At 35.9% G+C, this 26,048-nt stretch overlaps 1 pseudogene; it reads left to right on the top strand.

Moving 5' to 3' along the window:
• Positions 1-319: 319 nt before the first annotated feature.
• LOC143561041 (ureide permease 1-like) lies at positions 320-25,141 on the top strand (annotated as a pseudogene).
• Positions 25,142-26,048: the final 907 nt, after the last annotated feature.

The raw sequence follows: 26,048 nt of genomic DNA, 5'->3' as shown, positions 1-26,048 counted from the left end.
TAAAAATAAAAAAAATAAAAAATATGAAGTTAGTTTTACTGAGATGATATAATATATTTTCATCCAGCTATTTTAACAATCTTATAAAGCACCATGTAGGACTGTATTATTCTTCTTCTTGTTATTTTTTTTGGTCAAAATTGCCCACGAAGAGCTCACGGATTTGCTTTTGGTTGCCCACGTTTGTTTCAACTCCCACATGAGCACGCTTAACTGTGGAGCTCTCCTCTCGTCCACTAGGGTTAAGCCCAAAACGCGTTGGTGTTTTAAGAGGCGGGACATTTACTTATGAACCAATGATCACTCATGTCCACGGCCAATGTGGGATTTGCCTAGGATGTTACAAAATATGTGTAGGTGCATGAGTTTATCAGTAACCGAAGTGATCACTTCAAGTATTACAATTATATGTATCATATTGTTTATATTCTTTAAACTATAGTTGGGATCATGTGTTGATTTTTTTTTAAAATTTATTTACAGGAACAACTATGAACTTTTTTGATGACAAGATCAACCGAGCTGAGATTTTGTTCCCAGGTGTCGCGTGTTTCTTGATTGCAGTTTGTTTTGGTTCATTTGTGCATGCATCCAATGCCAAAGATAAATTTTTAACCTTTTATTTTCGATTATTTGTTTAAGCTTTTGTTATCAACTCACAGAAAAAGATTTGGAGTATGGAAGCGGTAAAGTCGAGAAAGCCAATGCAGGGACCACAAATTTTCTTATCGAGCTTGAAGGCCGAAGAGCAATATGTTTCGTGTACTAAACAGGTAGACACGAATTTACCTGTTAATTTTCGTGTCTAAACAGGTAAAATACATGTTTACCTGTTAAGTACATGTTAAATACCTGGTTAGATTTTTATAATTAAATACATATATAATTATAAGTTATCCTAAACCCTAAATTTCTAAAACATTCTCATTTTCTGTTTCTCAGTCGTCACCACTCACGAACATTCCCTCTCCGGCTTTTGTTTCACTAAACAGGTTGTCAAATACTCAAATATGTGTTTCTAAATAGCTCTTATCATGTATTATCGTGTTTTATCGTGTATGCCAGGTAGTAATAGGTTCGTGTTCGTGTTTGGGATACAAGTATACGATAATTTCCGTGTTGTGTACAGGTATACACATTTCATGTTCATGTCTTATCGTGTACATGTATACACGATATGCCAGCCCTATTGGAAGCTGGATTCGAAATGAGACCTTTGCTAAATATTTTTAAATTGAAAGTTGTAGACCGGCATGCGGGGGCGGATCCAGTGTTCGGCCAGGGGTAGCATTTGCATCCACTCAAGTCCATAGTTTCATATATAAATTTGTAATATATTAGGTCTAAAGACCCAAGTGACCCGTCCTAAAAAAATTCAGTGACCCATTCAAAAAAATTTTAGTGCCCCAAACTTAACATTTTAAAATTTTAATCCATAATTTTTAAATCCAAATTTAATTTTGTTATGAACAATACCAATTAAACCCATTTTAGTTAATTACTCAACCATTTTAATTGAATGACACTGGTTATAGACCCAAAAGACAAAGGTACACAATCACAAATCAACATTATTATAATTTTGACTTTTTAACAATGCTGTCGATATGGAAATTCAAGACTTTAGTGATCGCTATAATGAGATTAACACGGATTTACTTCAAAACATGTTGGCTTTCAATACGTATGATTCATTTTCCAAGTTTGATGTATCAAAGTTAATGAGACTGTGTGAGTTTTATCCATATGATTTTGATAATGTGGACAAAATTGTTCTTGCATCTTAACTTGGTTTGCACATTTATAGTGTTCGAAAAGATGAAAGATTTGCTAATGAAAGGTATTGCGGATCTTGCTAGAGTTATGGTGGAAACAAGGAAACACATCTCTTTTCATTTGGTTTATCGATTATTAAAGCTAGCATTAGTTTTGCCAATTGCAACCGCAACGGTTGAGAGATGTTTTTCGGCGGTAAAAATCATAAAGACAAATTTACATAATCGAATTGGTGAACATTTTTTGAATGCTTGTGTGATTTGTAGTGTTGAAAAAGAAGCACTTTTAAATGTTACAAATGAAGCTGTAATTGATCGTTTCAAAAGATGAAATCATGTAGAGGTCAATTATAATATGTATTTCCTTTATATTTAATGAAATTTATTGTTTACATTCTATTCGTAGTTTGTTTAATGTAAACTTTTTACTCAAACCTTTTCGGTTTGACCCGACCAATTTGTTTTGACTTGTTTTAGTTTGAATTGATGAGTTATAGGTTGAACTTTTTTTTGCACCCACTGGCTAAATTTTCTGGATCCGTCACTGCTAGCATGTTCAGTATATAATCAACATTGTACAGGGTCTGATATCAAACTGAAAGCTGTATCATAGGGATTCTGGATAAGTTGAGATTATGGGCTTGTATTCAGTACATTCATCACTGTAAGTTTAGGTATTTGGTTTTGTTTAATAATGCATGAAAGTATTAATAGAAGTAAATAAATTAGTTATGATTATGTTAAATAAATTGAAGTCGTACCATTATAAATTCTTTTACAGGTTTAAATATACAAAGACAAGTTTGTATAGAGGTTTAAATATTCTTTTTTACAAAAAGATGTACAAGTTTGTTAAAGTTTGAATACACTTTCCATATGTTTTAATCCACTTTCATTGTAGCTAATAAACGGATCGAAAATGTCGTTTGAAGAGCTCAAGGCTAAACTCTAAAGCGGATTTTTAAAATCAAGAATTAAAAAATATATGGTAAACACGTACATGATTTGAAGGCGCGATTCGATATGACCCCGAGACAAAAGACAGTTTTAGCTTGTCTCAAGGGGGCTTATGCCCAGGATTTTTTGACTGTTGTGCCCATTGAAGGTCTTGGACAACAGATGTATGCAGTTGAATACAGAGTAATCCTTAAATACCGGTTTATGATTCCCCTTTTCCCTCCAGATGAATTATGCCACATTTGTAAAAAAACTTGTTTGGATAGATTTGGTGAGCATGCCCTCCACTGTAAGGAATTGCTGTGATTCAAGTATCGTCATGACTGGGTTAGAGATGTCTTATGGGATGTGCTTAGACGTGCCGGGATCTCAGCCAAGAAAGAGGCACTTGTTAACTTTTTGACTGATCCGCGAGAGGGAAGATCTACCATGCGTCCTGCGGATGTTCTTGTGTTTGGTTGGGCAGGCGGTAAGCATGCGTGTGTTGACCTCACTGGGGTGTCCCCGTTGGTGGGGCTGATAGACAGACGGTTTTGAGAGCGGAGTCTAGGAAGGTTGCTAAGCATGAGACTGCGTGTTTGGAGAATCAGCACGTGTTCATTCCATTTGTCTTCGACACCTTTGGATCCTTAGCTCCCGAGGCGGTTCGCTTCTTGGAGCGGGTGCAGAAGGTGGTCCACAGTGACTCGCAGAGCCCGAGGAACCAAGGATTTATATTTAGTAGAATAGGCTTTGCGATTCAAAAGGGGATAGCGGCGCAGCTTGTTGCTCGCTTACCCATTATCAAGATGTAGTTCGGTTTGTGTTATATTAATAAAAAAGAATATATGTCGTTAAAAAAAATATATATTTTTTTTATTAAGTACTCACATGTGAGAATACAATAATACGATTCGTCGATTTCTTCTCGAGATAAATATACTTCAAAATTTAAAAGGTACACAATCACCACTTATAAAAGTTAAAGTTAGTTTTAGTGAAAAGAAAAATAGCCTTTTAAACACACAATCAGTATCTACTATATTACGTCGTGTAACGGAAAACTAGACTGACGTTAGTCGAGTGACGGTAGCAATTCGTGTACTCCAACAAAAAAAACTCGAGATATTGAGAGCTGATGGAATTGTGACCGGACTGAAAGAATCAAAGCTTAAATAAGTTGAGTGACCCTTAAATATGACTCCTGTTTAGATATGAAACATTTTATTATTCCTGTGATCAGAGAGTAAAGCATATTGGTTTCGTGGTGTAGTTGGTTATCACGTCTGTCTAACACACTGTTCGAACCCGGGTGAAGCCATTATTAGTTTTTTGTATCCATTTTTAGTCAACAATGAAAATATGTTATTCTTATCATATGTAAATGGCAAATTTGCTGATTTATTTTTTCTAATTATGATGGTACTATTAAAGATCTAAAGTATGGTTCTATCTGTACTTCTATATGTGCTTCTTGTAGGCATGTTATCACCTTAAAATTATTTATCAAAAGGCATAATTTATGCATCAAATTCCATAATTTATGCTATTTAAAAAGGGGTTGCGGCGCAGCTTGTTGTCCGTTTGTCTACCACTTTATTGTAATCGTTTTATAGTAAATCGAAGAAATGAGGAATGAGAACATTACAAACGTAAAAAAAAAATTCCATTTTCCATTGATCATGTTGACTAGTGACCGGATGCCATATACAATTACTCATTAGTATACACTTTGGAATCAGGCATAATAAGGTTGTCACTTTACCTGAAATCAGAAACTTGACCCGAGAAAACCCGAATCCCAACTTAAATTAAATGAACCCGAAAAACCTAAACCTGACGCAGGGGCGGATCTATAGTGTAACGAACGGGTTCACGGGAACCCACTGAGTTTCGAAATTTATATAGAATATAGTTATAATTTATGAAAGTGAACCCGTATATATTTTAAGAGTAAATCCATATACAATCTACAGCTTTGGTCTGATGGCAACCCTGCTGGATTCAAATCTGCAAACCCCGGGAATCTCTTTGGCAACGTTTGTTTTTTTTTCCTTATTTACTGTCCAGCCAAGTTAGGGTTTTTGTTTACCTATTTACCCATTATCACTAGTTATGCAAACAAAACATCACAGCAGTTCAAACTTCAAACCCTAACAGCCCACCATCTATCAAGCTTTCATACTCTGACAGTCCACCTCCGCGCCCTATCGGCCTCCTCTCTTTCCGTCGTGACAGATCGACACCCTCGGCTCTCCTCTAAAATGTATCATAGTCTCCATCTCTCCTTCACTTCAATATTCAGGTAAGGTATATTTTTGATGTTTTGCTTCAATTATTTTTGTTTATATATTGAAAATACAATTAGAAAGATATTGAAATGGTTAACATGGAAGCCGTTTATGTTGACCCGAAAAATCGAAGAAAGAAGACCGGCCATCACTAATCGTCGCCATTATGTTACGTTATTAACCTTACCCGACCCGAATCGTTGAACCGACCCAAACCTTCAAATCGAACCAGAAATTTTTGTGACGGGTCGTATAAAATTAGAGCTTTTAAAAACAGTGAACCCATTGGAAAAAATTCCTGGATCCGCCACTGAACCTGAGAAATGGCTAACCTGAACCCGAATCGAAGTAATTAGGGTTGGTTCTTGGGTTTAATTTCTAGGTTTCAGGTCAACTCGAAAAATCTGAATAAAAAATTTGTTTAATAATAATATATTATTATTAGATATGCACATTGTATACGGAACATTCTACCCATTACACCCACTTGTTCCTACTCCACCTAAACCACCTACTATGGTTGATCTATTATTTTTATGGCCACTAACAACCATAATTGAAGAACATGTTACTTTACCAGGTTATATTTATTTATTATTCGGTTATTTCCGTAACAAATAGTGAAAAATATGTTGATTTAGTTATTGTGTTGTAGTTTTTCTTTACTTTTTCAATTTTCTTTTTGGTTCCTTAGATACCCAAAACCTGATTAACCCAACTCGAAAAACCCATGAGAGATTTTGGGTGGGTTTCGACTTTCGTGTCTAAAATTAAAACATTGAAACCCGAAGAATCCAACCCGAAAACCCAAAACCCTAAAAACAAACCCGAAGAACACCCATCGGGCATAATAGCCTTAATATTAAAGAGTTAAAAATAACTATAATAGGAATTTTAATATATGTTAAAAATACAATTTTTTTTTTTTTAAATAAACATATCAATTTTCTTTATTTAGATGTGTCAAAAATTGGGTTCCAATATGTAGAAACATAGATATTACATCAATATAGCAGGTAGGCGGGCAACAAGCTGCGCCGCCACCCCTTTCTGAATTGCAAACCCTAACCTGCTAAAGACATACCCCTGCCCCTTTGGAGTCGACACATTGCTATGCACAACCTGTTGGACCCTGGTTAGAAAACGGATAGCTTCCGGTGCCAAGGAGCCAAATGTATCAAAAGCCAGAGGGACAAAAACATGTTGGTTCTCTTCGCAGGCTTTAGCATGTTTCTCCACCTTCTTCGTTTCAGCCCTTTTCATTGCTTGCCCAGCTACAAACCCATTATCCCTCAAACCAGCTAAGGGAGATACCCCTGTGAGGTCAACACAAGCGTGTTTTCCCCCGGCCCAACCAAAGACGAGCAAATCTGCCGGTCGTAGAGTGGATCTCTCTTCCGTGGGGTCTGTAAGGAAGTTTACGGGGGCTTCCTTTTTAGCTGATATCCCAGCTCGCCTTAAGATGTCCCAAAGAACGTCCCGCACCCAATCATGTCGGTATTTGAACCCAGGCATCTCCTTGCAATGAACCGCATGCTCTCCGAATTTATCCAGGCAGGCCTTACGGCAGATCGGACATGTTTCGTCTTCTGGGTACATTGGGACCATCAAACGGTACTTAAGAATGACCCTATACTCGACCGCAGACATGCTTTGGCCCAAGCCATCAATCGGGATAACGGTCAGAAAATACAAAAGTACAAATAAAAAAGAATTAACCGCCATACACCATTGCCATAAATATATTGCTATGTAAACCCTAAATATTTATTATATATTTATATTGCATTCCGTTTGTCCTGATAAACCCTAAACCCTAGACGTAAATTCATTCATACAGATAATCAAATGTCAAACTACATTCCTGATGAGATCCAACTGGAAATCATGAAGCGGCTTCCTGCCAAATCGTTGATTCGATTCCAATCAGTCTCCAAAACATGGAAGTCTGTGATAGGTAGCTCTGATTTTATTATTAAGCATTGCCACCACACACACTCGCACTCACAACATCTGCTTCTAAGGTATATAGATAATCTTACAAGTGATGATCCAATTGATAATCACTTCAAATACGTATCGGTTTTTGATGATGGTACTTTTCCCGAATATGTTCCTATATTGGCTAAGATGATTAGATACCCATGCGTCGTAATTGGCAGTTCTCACGGGTTAATGTGTTTACAAGATAGTGAAAAGGGTGTTGTTTTAGTTTGGAACGTTTCGATTAGAAAAGTTGTTGTTTTTGTGCCTCGTATAAGAAACTACTTACTTAAAGAACCTGTTCTCGGTTTTGGGGTTTGTGGTGAGACCAACGACCCTAAGATTGTCAGGGTTGTGTTTGTTTTTAGTTACGAGTTGAAGGACCATGGTATGGGAAGTGAAACCAACATCCATCCCGAGGTTCAAGTTTTTACGTTAAGCACAAGGGCTTGGAGAAATTCATATGGTAACCTCCCTCGTGAATCGATTGATTTTGTTCCTTCTAGTGGGGTAGTTATAAATGGAGTTTATTACTGGCTTGCTTATGATATGAATAGTATGGATGGTGACCGGAAGCATGTGATTATTTCGTTTGATATGACAAGTGAAGAATTTGGAGAAATAACTGTCCCTTGTAGTTTAAGCTACGCAAAAATATTTAAGCTTAGGGAGTCTCTTGTTGTAGTTGATCGACATAAATACTGTTACAAATATACAGGTCACGATGTATGGATGATGGGGGACGGTGTTCCAAAATCGTTTACAAAGCTATTTACTTTACAACAAGACAACATAAAGGTATAATAGGATTTCGAAAGAACGGTGAACCTATAATTGATGGAGAAGAAGAACTCGTTGTTTACGAGCCCAACACAAAACGCATCAATAGCCTTGGGATTGAGGTACGAAGTTATTCATATGCTGTGTATGACTACATGGAGACACTACTTCTGCTTGATAAGCCAAATTTTATGGTTTATAATGACTTCTGAAAGTGAAGAGTTAAACTGTATTTAAGTTATCTGGTGTATTTTTAAATATCACTTTTAGTAGCACTCTATTGCATTGGATTATTATAGTGTCATTCATTCAAGTCTACAATGTTTTTTGATTGCAGTAATCTACAACATTTGCACTCCTTTGCTGACCCGGGTTCAACTTGTCTCGATCTTCCATTCAGGCCTATTTGAACAACTGGGATAGTCGAGGCTGGACGTTTCCATTGCCAATACAAGTACAAAAACAGGTCTGTAATGTATAATCTTTTTCCCAAAGATCGACGATAATTATTACTAGTTTCCACTTAGCCGTGAACCCTAACTAAGAACCATTATGACTAATCTAACTAGGCCAAAACCATTATTAGCCCATATCCCTTATTATTGTTTTAAAACATATTTTTTGTTTTTGTTTTTTTAAATTTCGGGTCCCGCCAAGAACTAGCCTTAGAAGGCGGCCGAGGCATGATCGCAGGTGTCACATGTTTCTTGATCGCAGTTTGTCTTGGTTCGTTTGTGCATGCATTCAATGACAAAGATAATGAAGCAAAGCTTCAAGGAATAGGAGATATATATTTGTTAATTCTTTGATTACTATTTGTTTACCATTATTAGTTTGGAATGCTAATGATAGCATTACATGATACTTGACACTAGACGTGCACAAAAAAACCGGTTCCGGAACCTAACTGGTGGAACCGAACCGGAACCGGTTCCAGTTCCAACCCGGTTGGAACAATACCCGGTTTGGGTATTTTTGTACCCGAAAATCGTACCCGGTTCTCCTATTTGTATGTCAGTACCAGTTCCAACCCGGTTCTTAATTGGAACCGGTTTGGTTCGTACCCGGAATAACCGGTTCCGACGGGTTTTTTTGAAGGGTCAAACTATTACAAACATTATTAAAACATAAACGATACTAAACATAACAACTAAAACATAAAAAACAAAGTCCGTCGTTTTAATCCGGGAATACTTATTTTTGGGTTGTAGAGCCGGACGACTCTCCCACTTCCGTTTTTTTAGCTTCCAATCTTCTTTTCTCTCGACAATACTTATTCGTATGTTTTCGTAATGTCGAGTTGGACGCTGCTTTAAGAAACTTCGAGCCAACTCATGTGAGTCGGTCATGAGACACAAATCGTAATGAACCCAAACATCGGGGCATCTTGTTGTTTCGATCACCATAACAACGTCATCATTGGTTGCCATTTGTTGTCGGTTTAAGGTTAATTGTGGTTTGGAGTGTGTTTTATAGTTTTGGGAGTGGTTTAACAAGTACACAAACAAACCTTGCTATTTATAGAAAGAAGATAACCTATTTATAGTTAAAAAACCGGTTCCAACGGTCAAAAACGGCTATATAGCCGTTGGAACCGGTTCCTAACGGCTATAATGTTTAAATTTCAAAAAAAACCGGTGGAACCGGTTTTTACGTAAAAACCGGTTCCGGTTCCACCCTACCCGGTTCCTAAAAGTTTGCATTTCTGGGCATCGGTTCGGGTCGGGAACCGAACCGGTTCCTGACTGGAACCGGTGTCATTTTGTACCCGGGGTAAAAAAACCGGTTCCGAACCGGTTCGGGTTTTCAAGGTGAACCCGAATTGTGCACGTCTACTTGACACAGTAATTATTAATGGATCAAACCCGAATCCAAGTAAAGATCATTTGAAACTTCTTTTGTATAAATTCAAAATGTTGATTTTTTAAACTTTTTTACTTTCGATTATTTGTTTTAAGCTTTTGTTTTCAACTCTCAGAAAAAAGATTTGGAGTATCGATTGCTGTCAATAGCGAATAACGGTAAATAACGACAAGCTACATAAATGCTACGTAGTAAATAACGGTAAATAGGGACACTATTTCATGTTTAGTGATAAAAGAAACACCAAAACATACCTAACAAATTAAATGCAAATACTTATCAACAATTTAGATGTAATAGCCTAATATTCTAGTATTCAACAGCAGATTGTAGTGTATAAATGTTTACAACAAATTAGCAATTTAGCATTCACATCAAACAAACAACATACAGTAGAAACTCGATAAATTAATACTCGATTATTTAATAAACTCTTTAAGATAATATTTTTTGTCGGTCCCGACTCGGAGATAGGGTGCTAAGTTTATAAATCGCTAAAATTATAAGATAATACATTTTTGATAATTTCTTTAGACTTCATATAAAATATAAATTAATAATTCCTTATATATAGCATATTAGGGGGGGGGGAGGGGTGGTTATCACTCATCAAACACCCCACCCAATCAAATGGTGCCACATCACCACCCTAAATCCATCACATGTGATGGTTTTTTACTAGGGGTGGTGGTGTGGTGTAATGGTGTGTGATGTTTTTTTTTAATAAATACTAAAATAAATAAAAAGAAAACAATATTACATTAACTAAAAATAAAACAAGATTACATTAAATAAAGACAACTAAATTAAAAAAACCGACAAAAAAAAACCTACGGCCTTTCCCAACCCCACTTGTCGCATATTACGCGTTTGCGTTGGAGTATGAGCGATTTAAAGGGTTCCTTAAGATGTTCGTGCGGTTGTAGGAGGAAAGTTAGATCGGCGTTTTTTTGTTTTTCATTCAAATGGTTAATATACGTCTCCTCATGTTTCATTTTTAAAATATGAGCCTCTTTTCTTCGCTCCTTCGTCTTGGCCATTTCCTCCATCTCAGCCGACTTATATTCGGTGAAGTTTTCGGCCACCGCTTCCTTTTCAAGTCTTGACGGTTCCCCACTTTTCTTGCGATTCGGCCGTGTGGGTGTGGGTATGTCTTTGTCGGGATTGTCTTCGGGTTCTTCGTTCAAGTTCATGTTCGGTATGTTGCATGACAAGCCGCCGGTAGACGTCGTGTAGTCCCCAGACTCGGAAGTTTTTGATCTTTTTGAATAAGATCCTTTCTTCCTTGGAGCCGTTGGTCCGTTAAAATCGACCAACAGAATCGGTACCCACTTCGCGTGACGTCTCGCAATCTGCCACACATCCAAGTGGGGAAAATCCTTACATTGTAAACTCTGACATATTCGCGCAAAGCGTTCGTTATCATAGTCGCCTCGCTCGATCCGCTTTGTGGAGTTCGGGACTACAAAACATTTAGAATATATATATATATATATATATATATATATATATAACAAATTGTAAAAATAAAGTACTAGATTATAAAATAAATAAACTAAAATAGTTACCTCTTGAATGTAACAAGGACTAAATTTTGACATTTTTCGATTCAAATCTCCCCACTTGCCAATCATTTGATCCTTGTTTCGTTTGGTTGCGCCGGGAAGTTGTGAGAAATGTTCTTTAATACGTTTCCATAACGCGTCTTTTTTTGTTGGTTTGAGCGTTTTTTTGATTCGGAGCAATGTAAATAAGCCTTGGTCAAGACGACCTCCTCATCGGCCAACCAACGTCGAGCACCTCTTTGCTGCGGCTCCTCATCCTCGGATTCATCTTCATCCAAAGTTTGCACATCGTGACGAAAAGCACTTGCAAATTGATATATAACATCGTTATTGTCTAGGGGATCGACGAACATTTGAGACGGTTGAGATCCAAATATTTGAGACGGTTGAGATCCAAAAGTTTGAAAGCATTATTTGGGTAATTTTGGGTAGAGAAAGGGGGAATAAAAAGTTGGTTTTGATACAATTGGTTTTGGGACAGTTGATAATAACGTTGTTGTTGGGAAGGTTGTTGTTGGTTTTGAGACGGTTGAAAAGGTTGGGGATAATAAGGTTGTAGTTAGGAAGGTTGGTTTGTGTCGGGTTCGTCTTGTAAGCGAAATCTCGTTGGTTCGCCTAGATTTTGTCGAACCTTTGGTCGGGTTTGGGTTTTCTTTGAACCCGACCCACGTTTCTTAGAACCCTCCATTTGATATGTTAAAAATGGTGTGTGTAATAGAAGATTTTGAGTTGGATTTGTATATGTTTTGAAGATATATTTATATAGGTAAATAATGTTTTTTTTCCAAGTCCAACGGCTGCATTCCTCCCCCCCTAACGGCTCTTTTCTTGGAAATGCAACCCTCACCAAGCGTGATGGCCATCACGCATTCTCCCTATTATCCGCGTGACAAGGGGGCGGCAGCGGTGTGGAGATGGTCATCACGCGTGATGGTTTTCCCATCACGCACCATCCATCCCCCCTTACATGAATGATTTATGAAGGTTTATTGAAAAATGACTCAATTGTCTTTTGTTTTTTGTTGAAATCAATTTCCCCTTAAATCTCGTCTCTAATTTTCCTTAGCATGGTAAGAACTTCTGGTGTTGTTTTCTCATAGTTCAACAAGAAATTGTTCAATGTGATTGCCGCTTTAATAGCTTCGTTTCGCGAAGGAGGGATCCATTGTAGAACTTTCATCATCTTCTTCATCGATATCATCTTTATTAATCCCAATAACGCTTTCAATAATTTCTTCATCAGTCAACAACTGTGCAACTACATTTTCTTCTGGGTGAGTGAGAACATTTTCGACATCCATTGCATTGCGATAACCCAACTCTTTGATCAAATTCTGGAGTTCTTGAGTGCTTTCACCACCTTCATCTGAGTTCTCAAAAGTCATGTTATCTGTTGATCGAAGTTTCGCGAAGTCATGTTATCTCTTGAAAGGTGTTTGTAAACTAAGTATTCTACTATAAATTAATAAAATATTAATTAATATATAAATTAATAATTAATAATTTATCGATTAATTAATAACTCTTTTAATTAATAAATTTTGGTGGTCTAAAGTGTATTATTTTATAGAGTTTCTACTGTATTTGCATTAGGTTGTAACGTATGAACAATAGCCTACTTTTCAAGTATTCAACATAATGCTAACAGAGTAGCAAAAGTATAAAAGTAATATCATTTAACACCATCTATTTAGTACCAAAAATAAATAATAAATATTATGAGAAATTAAAAAAGTATTTATAAAAAGCACCAATAATCAAAAACACTAATTATATATATATATATATATATATATATATATATTAATTTACAACTTTGGTTTTTGAGGGAGAATCACTGTTCATTGAATTCTTTGCATGAGCGTATGTACATTATGCTTTATATGTGTTATTTACACTCACCATTTCACACCGCCACAACCATCCAGTTAAATTCCTTCAACTTTGATGATGACTAACAATATTGTACAACCCACCAATCAATGCATGTTTATGGTTAACTTATTATGTTGTTGTGAACTAATTTCAGGCACTTCCACTTGTAAGTACCATTTGGGGTGTGCTCTTTTTTAGCGAATACCACAAATCGTCGAGGAGAACATGGGTGCTTCTCGTAGGCATATTATTCATGTTTATTGTGGTTGTTGCGGAGTTCTAATAGCGTGAACGCATATAAAAATTTATTAGTCTAGTATCAAACTAAGGCGGTGTTTATTTTTTCTAAAACGAGCTTCCTGGCCTCTTCTGTCTGCGGCGGGCAGACCACGCGCAGACATTACCCTCTGCAGAGTGTTTGTTTTTCCGAAAACGTTTCATTAAAAAACGTCTGCGCGCCCACTTCTTGGTGCAGACATGGTCCAACTACTTCTGACATTTCTAAAACCTCTTCTAGTAAATTCTCATCAGATTTCTCTCAAACCCTACTCTCCACTCTCAAACCCACCACCTCCACCACCATACCAGCCGCACCTCCACCACCATACCAGCCTCCGCCTCCGCCACACCCTACGCTACACCGCTACCACCACCATCATACCCTCCGCCGCCGCCATACATGTCGCCGTCTCCTCCACCCACCACAGCGGCCGCTGTCTCCTCCACCCACCACAGCGGCCGCCGTCTTCTCCACCCATCACGACCGACTTCACTATTTTGAAAGTTGAAACTATTTTGTGTTTCTAATAATATGTGTAATGAATTAAATTTGTATCTGCTTTATGAACTTGTGTTATTGATTAACCTTATCTTTAGCAAATTGTGACATTCGTCAATTTCGGGTCACTTTTGTTATGTAAACCCGACCCGTTTGTAACCCGAACATTTCAAATATATAAAATATTGGATCTTGTAATTTAAAATATATAAAATATTGGTTTTTTTATATTATGCATTGTTTGACCATTTAAACATACCCATTTTTATGCAAACCATAAAAGAATCTTTATACCCAACCCTTCACTCCTTCCCTATATATACACACCCATCTTCTTCATTTTACTTTTGCTACATCTCCAAAAAAAAACTCTCTCAAAATTCCATAGATTCAAGGTTGTTATTTCGTATGTATTCTTGAAGTTTTGACTTCTCAAGTCAAACTAACTATAGTCTTTCATTCTAACTTGTTCATCTAACATTACTAACTCTTGAATCTGGTGGTACAACATATATATAATACACACCCCTTGTTTTCTTTATTTGTTACTTCACCGACTCTGGTTGGTTAAGTTTCGAATGTCATAATGCAAGGCTTCATGGAGGACTTCGTGTTCTTGATATATATTTACACACACATAACTTATTATACATATCACTTATGACTAACTTCTAACCCTTTAGTTTGTTCATCTTATTTACAAGTTCCATGGTGTGGGTTTGTATAAGACTAACCTCGGTTTAACCGAAACTAGTCCAAACCGGAAACCGAACTTTTGTTTACTAGTTTTGTTAAAATAGTTGTTTAAACATGTTTATTGCTAGATTTGAGTTTCAAAATTTTTTTTACAAGTTCTTTGATATTAAGCATATGGAATCCATCTATGAACTCGTTGGGAGATGGAAACCGAACTAAACCGAAACTTTTGCTTAAAAGACTTGTAGTTAACTTTTTATGTTGTAAAATTTAAGCTTTCTTTATTTATAAACCAATATACAAGTTCTATGATATTTGGGCATGTATAAACCATCTATGAACTATTTGTGAGATGGAGACCGAACCAAACCGAACTATACCGACTTTTACTCGCTTAAGACACACAAGTGTGTTTTTAGCTATCAAGACTTGTATATTTCTTTAAAAAAATCGTTTACAAACTGATTTTAATTATTTTCTTAAGTACTTGGAATAGTTGGATCCAACTTGATCTCATAACATAGTTTGGACCGACAAAACCGAACACTCGCTTAACGTGTGTTGTTAGTTCTAAACAATAGATCTACATACTTGGTTAAGTGTTAGTATGTTTTAATGAGTTATCTCATAACAATTAATATTTTGGAAAGTTGACTTTGGGTTTGACCATTTGTCAAGACCCGAACCGACAACCCGAACACTCGTTAAAAACCCGTTTTAGTATCTTTAGCCTAATGGAACTTGCATTTTAGCATTTTCCCCACCTTATTACTTAACATTGGTTAAGTAAATATTAAGGTTAGATACTTTAACCCGGTTTTGAGCAAACTTATATTTTTTAAAAGGTTATTATTATAAATTCTTAAATAGTTACATTTTAAACCTTGAATTTTAATTGATTAGTTTTTGCAACAATTATTTTATTTAAAGATCTTCAAGACAACCTTTTTAAATCCAAGACTTTCTTTTATTTAGGCTTCATACGTTAAACTCGTCGTTCCGACAAATCTCCAAATAATCAATCTTTCAAGTTTATTACTTGAACGCGAGTAACTTCATACCCCGTTTTCTATCTTTTATTTTGGGGGTGACATTTCAACTTATCTAAACTAAATGTTATATACTTGGGTCTTAAACCACAAACGTTGATGTATATCTTACTTGAATAATTGCTCGATTTGGTGTTCTATGCTTATTTGACTATGTGTTTATCGCTTTTGGATGGTGGAACTATAAATCCTAGACCATTTGGCAACCCCTCATGGCAAGGTGTCGTTAACTTAATGCAATTAACGATAACTATAAAATCCTAAACTATTTGGCAACCCCTTATAGTTGGGTGTCGCTAACTTGTTAGCGATAACTATTTATCCAAGTTTATAGCTATTGTTAGCGATAATTATTTACCCCGTATACTAGTTTTGTGGCTTTTCATACTATATATCTATTGTTCAAACTTATGAATTGCTCACCAACCTTTGTGTTGATAAATTTTATTTTATGAAATGTTACAGGTTTGCATCTAGGTTGATTATGGAGTTCGGTGAAGAAAACGTCAAAAATATCGTTAGGATATTAGCAAAAATTAACAATATTTGATTTGCTATATTTTGTTATATTTTATTGTATTTGAGTTATGAATATTTGGTTATGTGACATTTTCGATGTTGTGAAATGAAATGAGTTTGTTAAATATTGTCGCTTTAAATAGTGTCATGCGCTTATGAGCAATCGTTGCACCCCGGCATGTTCCGCCGCCTTTGGTGACAGAAATGATTTATATTAGTGAAGTTGTCAATAGTTGTTTTTGTGTAGACATGAATTTTAAACCTAGCATGTTAGATTATATATATATATATATATATATATGAGATATAAATTATGAAATTAAGTTGTTTGTAGAAACTGATTTGAATTTTTATAGAAATTGATTAGTTTGTATTATCGTTCAATTGTGTTATTAGTGCAATTGTTAGCGGCCTGCAGACGTTAAAAAACAAACAGTTTTCTTCTTGCAGACTGTAGAGGTTTGGTCCACCTCTTCTGTTGCAGATGTCTGCGACGTGGTCCGCAGACTGCGGACTTTTTACCTCTGAAAAAACAAACAGCACCTAAGAGTTGTATCATACTATCATCTTGGTACATTTAATACTAGGCTAATAAATTTTTTTATGCTTTGTTTAAAGCTATGATTACAGGTGTATTAATTTAGAACTATTGTAAAAGGATTAATGGCTTTGCCCGGGTTTGAACCAGATACCTTCAGTGTGTTAGAATAATGACGTGATAACCAACTACACCACAAAACCTATATGTTTTTTTTTTTTAATTCTAACCACACGATTAATCATATGTATCGTATCCAAACAACGTCATACTTGAGGGTCCTCCAAGCCTAAACTTTTTAAACAAATCACAAACTTTTTTAATTAAACACATCACAACTGGTAAAAGAAAACATTTTAAACGCATCACAAACTTGATATGCGAGTCGAGGACATCATTGTTATGCTAAGCTTGATTTGCATTGATCACGAATGCCCTCCCGCGAGCATTGGGGACGGCTGGTGTGGCTTGAGAAGTCGATGGTTAATTGGCATGAACCGGTTGAACAACTTGGTTTGCCAAAAGCCGCAGAACTGGTTGAAAGGCCTGAACTTGATAGGCTTGAGCAGGGTACACAAGCGAAGCGACCATTTGGACTTGATATGCGAGTCGAGGACACGCGTTGCAGAAATGACTAGGATCTCCAAAGTTTATTGGGTTATGATTTGTACTGTGTTAATTTTTAAATACAAAATACGTGCTTAAATGAACGGGGTATTTGGGTTTAATCATTAAAAATACAAAAAAAAATAAATTCAAAAGATATATATGCCGAGGTGATCGGGCGGAAGCAACCCCCCCTTGTCTTCTCAAAGCCTTTAGTGTGTGTTTGTATCGGGCAATTGGATCCGTTATCATCCTTATTTTCTATCAACAAAACCAAACACCAAGTATATCAAATCATGTGCTATGTTATGTTTCTAAGATGATGTCAATATTTTTTTAACATAAAGCACACTCATTTTTGTCACCTCTGTCGAAGGCCATTCAGTTTTCAACGAAGAGTGTATATGTAAGCCAACTCCAAGCTCGTGTTGTTTAACTTACTAGACTCGAGCTTGTAGCTTGACTTATTAATAATTTTCAAGCTTGAGCTCGACTTAAGCTTTGTTAGAACAATCATGTAAGACTTGAACCTAAAACCTCTCAGTTCTTTTCTGTCTTAAAGGCTTTGGCCATTATCAATGGGCCACCTATCCCTAAACAGAGTATATTGTTTAGGTATTCTTATCAGTTATCATAATCTATATATAATTATATCTACCTATTCTAATAAAGTAAAATAATTGTGACACGTGTCAGTTTATGGTTAATCCTTACAATTTTTTTCCCTCCAAAACTTATATATGGCAATGTACGTTATTAGAATATATTTCACAACATACTTGGTGAAATTCAAAAATCCACAACAAACCATGTTATTAAATATTGAAAATTTATGAAAGACTTTAGCTATATCTTTCACATCGAAATGCCTCATTGTTTTAAATTTTCCTTCAGTGGCATTGCTTCATTATCGTACAATGATTGTAGAACAACCCATTCTCGATTTAAAAGTCAAATATATTTGATGATATAATACGACTATATTTGTAATACCTTTTTTTACATAATATAAAGAGGCTTAGTTATCTTTTTTTTATGTATATTAAATTATTCATTATAATTTATACATTAATTTTTTCCGTATAATTCACGGGTTTCTAAAGCTAGTTTTTTATATTAAACTTAACTTAGGGTTAATATATATTAACATTAAATATACAAAAATCTAAAAAGAATTAACCCTAAATAACACCATACAACATAGCCCATAAGCCATAACCGCCATACACCATTGCCATAATATATTGCCATGTAAACCCTAAATATTTATTATTATTTTGTCTCTTATAAACCCTAAACCCTAGACGTACATCCATTCATAGAGATAATCAAATGTTAAACTACATACCTGATGAGATCCACCTGGAAATCATGAAGCGGCTTCCTGTCAAATCGTTGATTCAATTCCGTTCGGTCTCCAAAACATGGAAGTCTGTGATAGGTAGCTCTGATTTTATTATTAAGCATTACAAGTGTCACCACACACATTCACACTCGCAACATCTGCTTGTAAGGTATACAATTAATCTTACATGGGATGATTCGGTTGATAGTTACTTCAAGTACGTTTCGGTTTTTAATGATGGTACTTTCCCCGAATATGTTCCAATATTGGTTAAGATAATTAAATGCCCACGCGTAATTGGCAGTTCTCACGGGTTAATGTGTTTGCATGATAGTCAAAGGGCGTTGTTTTAGTTTGGAACGTGCCGATTAGAAAAGTTGTTGCTGTTTTTGTGCCTCGTACTAGACATTACTCACCTAAAGAAACTGTTCTCGGTTTTGGGGTTTGTGGTGAGACCAACGACCCTAAGATTGTCAAGGTTGACAAGTGGAAGTACTTTAGAATCCATTCCGAGGTTCAAGTTTTTACGTTAAGCAAAAGGGCTTGGAGAAATTCATATGGTAACCTCCCTCGTGAATCGATTGAGTTTGATCGTTCTAGTGGGGTGATTATAAATGGACTTTTTTACTAGCTTGCTATTGATAGGAATACTGTGGTTGGTGACCGGAAGCATGTGATTATTTCGTTTGATATGACAAGTGAAGAATTTGGAGAAATAACTGTCCCTTTTAGTTTAAGCCATGCACAAATATTTAAGCTTAGGGAGTCTCTTGTTGTAGTTGATCGACATCATGAATATAATTCAAGTCACGATGTATGGATGATGGGGGACGGTGTTCCAAAAGCGTTTTCAAAGCTATTTAGTTTTACAACAAAAAATTATGAAGTTATAATAGGATTTCGAAAGAACGGTGAACCTATAATTGGAGGAGAAGAACTTGTTGTTTACGACCCCTGCAAAAAACGCTTTAATAATCTCGGGATTAAGGGATCACCTGGATCATTTGAGGTGTACGACTACATGAAGACACTACTTCTGCTTGATAAGCCAAATTTTATGGTTTATAATGACTTTTGAAAGTGAAGATCATGAGTTAAACTGTATTTAAGTTATCTGGTATATTTTTAAATTTCATGTTAGTAGCACTCTATTGCATTGGATTATTATAGTGTCATTCATTCAAGTCTACAATGTTTTTTGATTGCAATAATCTACAACATTTGCACTCCTTTGCTGACCCGGGTTCAACTTGTCTCGATCTTCCATTCAGGCCTATTTGAACAACTGGGATAGTCGAGGCTGGACGTTTCCGTTGCCAATACAAGTACAAAAACAGGTCTGTAATGTATAATCTTTTTCCCAAAGATCGACGATAATTATTACTAGTTTCCATTTAGCCGTGAACCCAGAACCAAGAACCATTATGACTAATCTAACTAGGCCAAAACCATTATTAGCCCATATCCCTTATGATTGTTTTAAAACATATTAAATTTTTGTTTTTTAAAATTTCGGTCCTGCCAAGAACTAGCCTTAGAAGGCGGCCGAGGTATGATCGCAGATGTCACATGTGTCTTGATCGCAGTACGTTTGTCTTGGTTCGTTTGTGCATGCATTCAATGACAAAGATAATGAAGCAAAGCTTCAAGGATTAGGAGATATATTTTGTTTCTTTGATTACTATTTGTTTACCATTTACCAACTTTCTGTTATTAGTTTGGAAAACTAATGATAGCATTACATGATACTTGACAGAGTAATTATAAACGGATCAAACCCGAATCCAAGTAAAGATCACTTGAAACTTCTTTTGTATAAGTTCAAAATGTTGATTTTGTAAAACCTTTTTACTTTTGATTATTTGTTTAACCTTTCGTCTTCAACTCCTAGAAAAAATTTTTGGAGTATCGAGAGCTGTCAATAGCGAATAGCAGTAAATAGTGACAAGCTACCTAGCTATATGCTACGTAGTAAATAACAGCCTAAGAAAATGCATATACTTATTGGCAATTTAGGGGGTGTTTGGGATTTCTTATTTTCATCAACTTATAACTTATAAACTTTTTGAAAAGTAAATAAGGTGTTTGGAAAACCATAAGGCCTTATGGATTTTAACTTATGATGAAGGCAAAATAGAAGGGTTTTAAAAAGTTAAGAATATGTAACTTATTAACTGATTTACCTATTACACCCCTCTCACTCTTAAACCCCATTATACTCATTTAAAAAAAGAGTGTCCATTTTGGTCATTTTGGTTTTTCCCAATACATAAGCTAATCCAAACATTCTTTTAAAAACTTATTTTCAAAATTTCATAAGTTTATAAGTCCCTTTTCACTTAAATAAGCAATCCAAAACACACCCTTAGATGTAATAGCCTAATATTCAAGCATTCAACAACAGATTGTAGTGTATAAATGTTTACAACAAATTAGCATTCACATCAAACAACATATTTGCATCAGGTTGTAACGTATAAACAACATTAACCCCTAGGTCAGACCCAAAACTTGAGATTGAAAAAAAAACGATCGCTATTTTCAACGCTTTTTGATCGCTAAACATCATATAGTGGGGAACTGTCGCTTCTTTACATATCGCACTATAGCGACCGCTAGAGCTGCTATTGACAACTATTCACTATGGAAGCGGTAAAGTCGAGAAAGCCAAAGTAGGGACAACACATTTTCTTATCGAGCCTCGAAGGACGAAGAGCAATCAAGGTCATTACCATGGTTCATTATTGTTATTTTCACAATTACCCATTTTATCAATGAAATAAAGTGTTGATTAACCAGTTTACATACACATCTGCTTTTTCTATAACTGTGAAAATTCATTGGGTCCCATCAATACCATGCTAACCAAATGAGATAAGATAAACCGTAGTCATGTGACATCAAAGGGTTAAAGGTAGAAACTAGTGGAAGTTGGATTCGAAACTAGACCTTTTATAAACATTTTTTAATTTTGTTTGGATTACAACACATTGATTGGTTTGGGCATATGCTCATTTGCGGGAATTTGTCTCTCTTTTCTTGCCGGCTTCTAACCTTGCAACGAATGACCAATGGTATACATTGGAATTTGGATGATGGTGTCCCTCATTTAAGTGTCCATGCAACCTTTTTCTACTTCTCATGCTCTTGTTTTGTCATTGCCATGATCTTAAACATTACACTCCTCTACTGCCCAACGTTTAACTTGCCTCGAGGGTGGGCATTTTTGGCTGGCTTTTTGTGTGGGTTCGGGAATGGTCTAGATCTCCAATTCATAGGTGGTCAATTAGTTGCTGGTTACGGATGCGGTTCAGATTAGTTCTAACTTCTAAAGTCAAGTAGTGTTAGGAATCAAGCGGTGCAACGGAAACCCAAACACACAATCGAGCCCACACGATGTCGCACAATACATAAAATAAATGATAACAATAGAAATGTTAAAAAAATTACGTGGTGAAAATCTAAATCAACAGGCTACAACTAGTTTATTTCATTATTTACAGGTGTGATGATTACAATCACATAGCAAAAGTATTAGTAAGATATAGACTAGGGTTAATAAGTTACGGAATAAGAAACATAAACATGGGCACAAGCCCAAAACCAAAAGCCTTCATAAAACCTCACTAGCAATATTGTACAACCCACCGATCCATGCATGTTTATGGTTAACTTATGATGTTGTTGTGAACTAGTTTTAGGTACTTCCACTCGTAAGTACCATTTGGGGTGTGCTCTTTTTTGACGAATACCACAAATCGTAGAAGAGAACACACGTGCTTCTCGTAGGCATGTTATTAATATTCATGTTTATTGTGGTTGTTGGAATTCTTATGGTGTCAACTAGACACCGAAAACATTAAATACAGATCATTAAAATTGTATAATCAACATTGTACAGGAAAAAAACAAATTCGATTACAAAGGCACAACACATATAAGAATTTAGTAGCCTAGTATATATCAAACTAAGAGTTGTATCATACTATCAACTTGATACATTTAATTCGAGACTAATAAATTTTTGTATGTTTTGTTTTAAGCTATAATTTAAGGTGCATTAATTTAGAACTATTGTAATAGAATTAATAGCTTCATCCGGGTTTGAACAGGAGACCTAACACACTGACGTGATAGCCAACTACACCACAAAACCTATATGTTTTTTATTCTAATCACACGATTAATCATATATATCGTATCCAAACGTCATACTTGAGGGTCCTCCAAGCCTAAACATTTTAAACACATCACAACGTCATAGCCCATAAGCCCATAACCGCCATACACCATTACTAATAATTTGCAACTTAATTTCAACCCTAAATATTTATTATATATTGCATTCCGTTTCTTCTTTTATAAACCCTAAACCCTAGAAGTACATCCATTCATAGAGATAATCAATTCAAATGCCAAACAACATACCTGATGAGATACACCTGGAAATCATGAAGCGGCTTCCAGTCAAATCGTTGATTCGATTCCGATCAATCTCCAAAACATGGAAGTCTGTGATAGGTAGCTCTGATTTTATTATTAAGCATTACAAGTGCCACCACACACATTCACACTCGCAACATCTGCTTTTAAAGTGTATACATAATCGTACATGGGGTGCTGATCCGATTGATAATCACTTTGTATCGGTTTTAGATGATGGTACTTTTCCGAATATGTTCCTATATTGGTTAAGATGATTCAATACCCATGCGTCGTAATTGGCAGTTCTCACGGGTTAATGTGTTTGCAAGATAGTAATATGGGCGTTGTTTTACTTTGGAACGTGTCGATTAGAAAAGTTGTTGCTGTTTTTGAGCCTCGTATAAGATACTACTTACGTGCAGAAACTGTTCTCGGTTTTGGGGTTTGTGGTGAGACCAACGACCCTAAGATTGTCATGGTTGACAGGTTGGAGTACTATGGTATGGGAAGTTTAACTGACATCCCTCATCATAAGGTTCATGTTTTTACGTTAACCACAGGGGCTTGGAGAAATTCATATGGTAACCTCCCTAGTGAATCGATTTCTTTTTTTCGTTCTAGTGGGGTGGTTATAAATGAAGTTTATTACTGGCTTGCTTATGATAGGAATAGTATGGATGGTGACCGGAAGTATGTGATTATTTCGTTTGATATGACAAGTGAAGAATTTGGAGAAATAACTGTCCCTTGTAATTTAAGCTACGCAGAAATATTTAAGCTTAGGGAGTCTCTTGTTGTAGTTGACCGACATGAACATTGTGACGGATGTAATACAAATCACGATGTATGGATGATGGGGGACGGTGTTTCAAAATCGTTTACAAAGCTATTTACTTTTACAACAAAAAAAAAGAAGGTATAATAGGATTTCGAAAGAATGGTGAACCTATAATTGATAGAGGAGAAGAACTTGTTTACGACCCCTGCAAAAAACGCTTTAATAGTCTCGGGATTGAGGGATCACGTAGATCATTTGAGGTGTACGACTACATGAAGACACTACTTCTGCTTGATAAGCCAAATTTTATGGTTTATAATGACTTTGATAGTGAAAAGTTAAACCGTATTTAAGTTATCTGATATATTTTTAAATTTCATTTTAGTAGCACTCTATTGCATTGAATTATTATAGTGTCATTCATTTTAGTCTACACAGCTTTTTTCTATGTATTTTTTATTGCAATAATCTACAACATTTTCACTCCTATACATTAGATGATGGTGCCCCTCATTTAAGTGTCTACACAGCTTTTTTCTACTTCTCGTGCTCGTGTTTTGTCATTGCCAAGATCTTAAACATTACACTCCTCTACCGCTGAATGTTTAACTTGCCTCGAGGGTGGCCATTTTTGGCTGGCTTTTTGTTTGGATTCGGGAATGGTCTCCGATTCATGGGTGGTCAAGTTGTTGGTTACGCTGCAGTTGATGCGGTTTAGGTTATTTCTAATTTCTAAAGTCTGTAAAGTAGTGTCAAGAATCAAGTGGCGCAACGGAAATCCAAACACACAATTGAGCCCACGCGATGCCACACAGTACATAAAATAAATGATAACAATAGAAATGTTAAAATTTTTTTTGTGGTGGGAATCTAAGTCCACGGGCTACGTCTAGGTTATTTCGTTATATACATGTGTGAAGATTACAATCACGTAGCAAAAGTATCAGTAAGATATATATTATAGACTAGGGTTAATAACTTACTAAATAAGAAACATAAACATGGGCCCAAGCCAAAATCAAAAGCCTTCATAAAATCTCACGAGCAATATTGTACAACCCACAGATCAATGCATGTTTATGGTTAACTTATTATGTTGTTGTGAACTAATATCAGGCACTTCCACTTGTAAGTACCATTTGGGGTGTGCTCTTTTTTAGCGAATACCACAAATCGTCGAGGAGAACATGGGTGCTTCTCATAGGCATATTATTCATGTTTATTGTGGTTGTTGCGGAGTTCTAATAGCGTGAACGCATATAAAAATTTATTAGTCTAGTATCAAACTAAGAGTTGTATCATACTATCAACTTGGTACATTTAATACGAGACTAATAAATTTTTTTATGCTTTTTTAAGCGAGAATTAAAAGTGCATTAATTTAGAACTATTGTAATAGAATTAATGCCTTCGCCCGGGTTCAAACCGGCGTGATAACCAACTACACCACAAAACCTATATGTTTTTTTATCCTAACCACACGATTAATCATATGTATCGTATCCAAACAACGTCATACTTGAGGGTCTGTAACCACAATGACTATATGCTTAACACACCTTCAGATCGAAGAAGTACTTTTTGGAAAGGATTCAGCGGGGTGGAGGAATGGTCAACACTATTGTAATAGAATTAATGCCTTCGCCCGGGTTCAAACCGGCGTGATAACCAACTACACCACAAAACCTATATGTTTTTTTATTCTAACCACACGATTAATCATATGTATCGTATCCAAACAACGTCATACTTGAGGGTCTGTAACCACAATGACTATATGCTTAACACACCTTCAGATCGAAGTACTTTTTGGAAAGGATTCAGCGGGGTGGAGGAATGGTCAACACTATTGTAATAGAATTAATGCCTTCGCCCGGATTCAAACCGGCGTGATAACCAACTACACCACAAAACCTATATGTTTTTTTATTCTAACCACACGATTAATCATATGTATCGTATCCAAACAACGTCATACTTGAGGGTCTGTAACCACAATGACTATATGCTTAACACACCTTCAGATCGAAGAAGTACTTTTTGGAAAGGATTCAGCGGGGTGGAGGAATGGTCAACACTATTGTAATAGAATTAATGCCTTCGCCCGGGTTCAAACCGGCATGATAACCAACTACACCACAAAACCTATATGTTTTTTTATTCTAACCACACGATTAATCATATGTATCGTATCCAAACAACGTCATACTTGAGGGTCCTCCAAGCCTAACCTTTTTAAACACATC

The sequence above is a fragment of the Bidens hawaiensis genome, unplaced genomic scaffold, assembly GCF_021521415.1.
Source record: "Bidens hawaiensis isolate Kalapana, Puna unplaced genomic scaffold, B.hawaiensis_p1.1 tig00020525_1, whole genome shotgun sequence".
NCBI lineage: Eukaryota > Viridiplantae > Streptophyta > Magnoliopsida > Asterales > Asteraceae > Bidens > Bidens hawaiensis.
The sequence above is the reverse complement of the archived record's forward strand: the minus strand, read 5'-3'. Positions and strand labels throughout refer to the sequence as shown.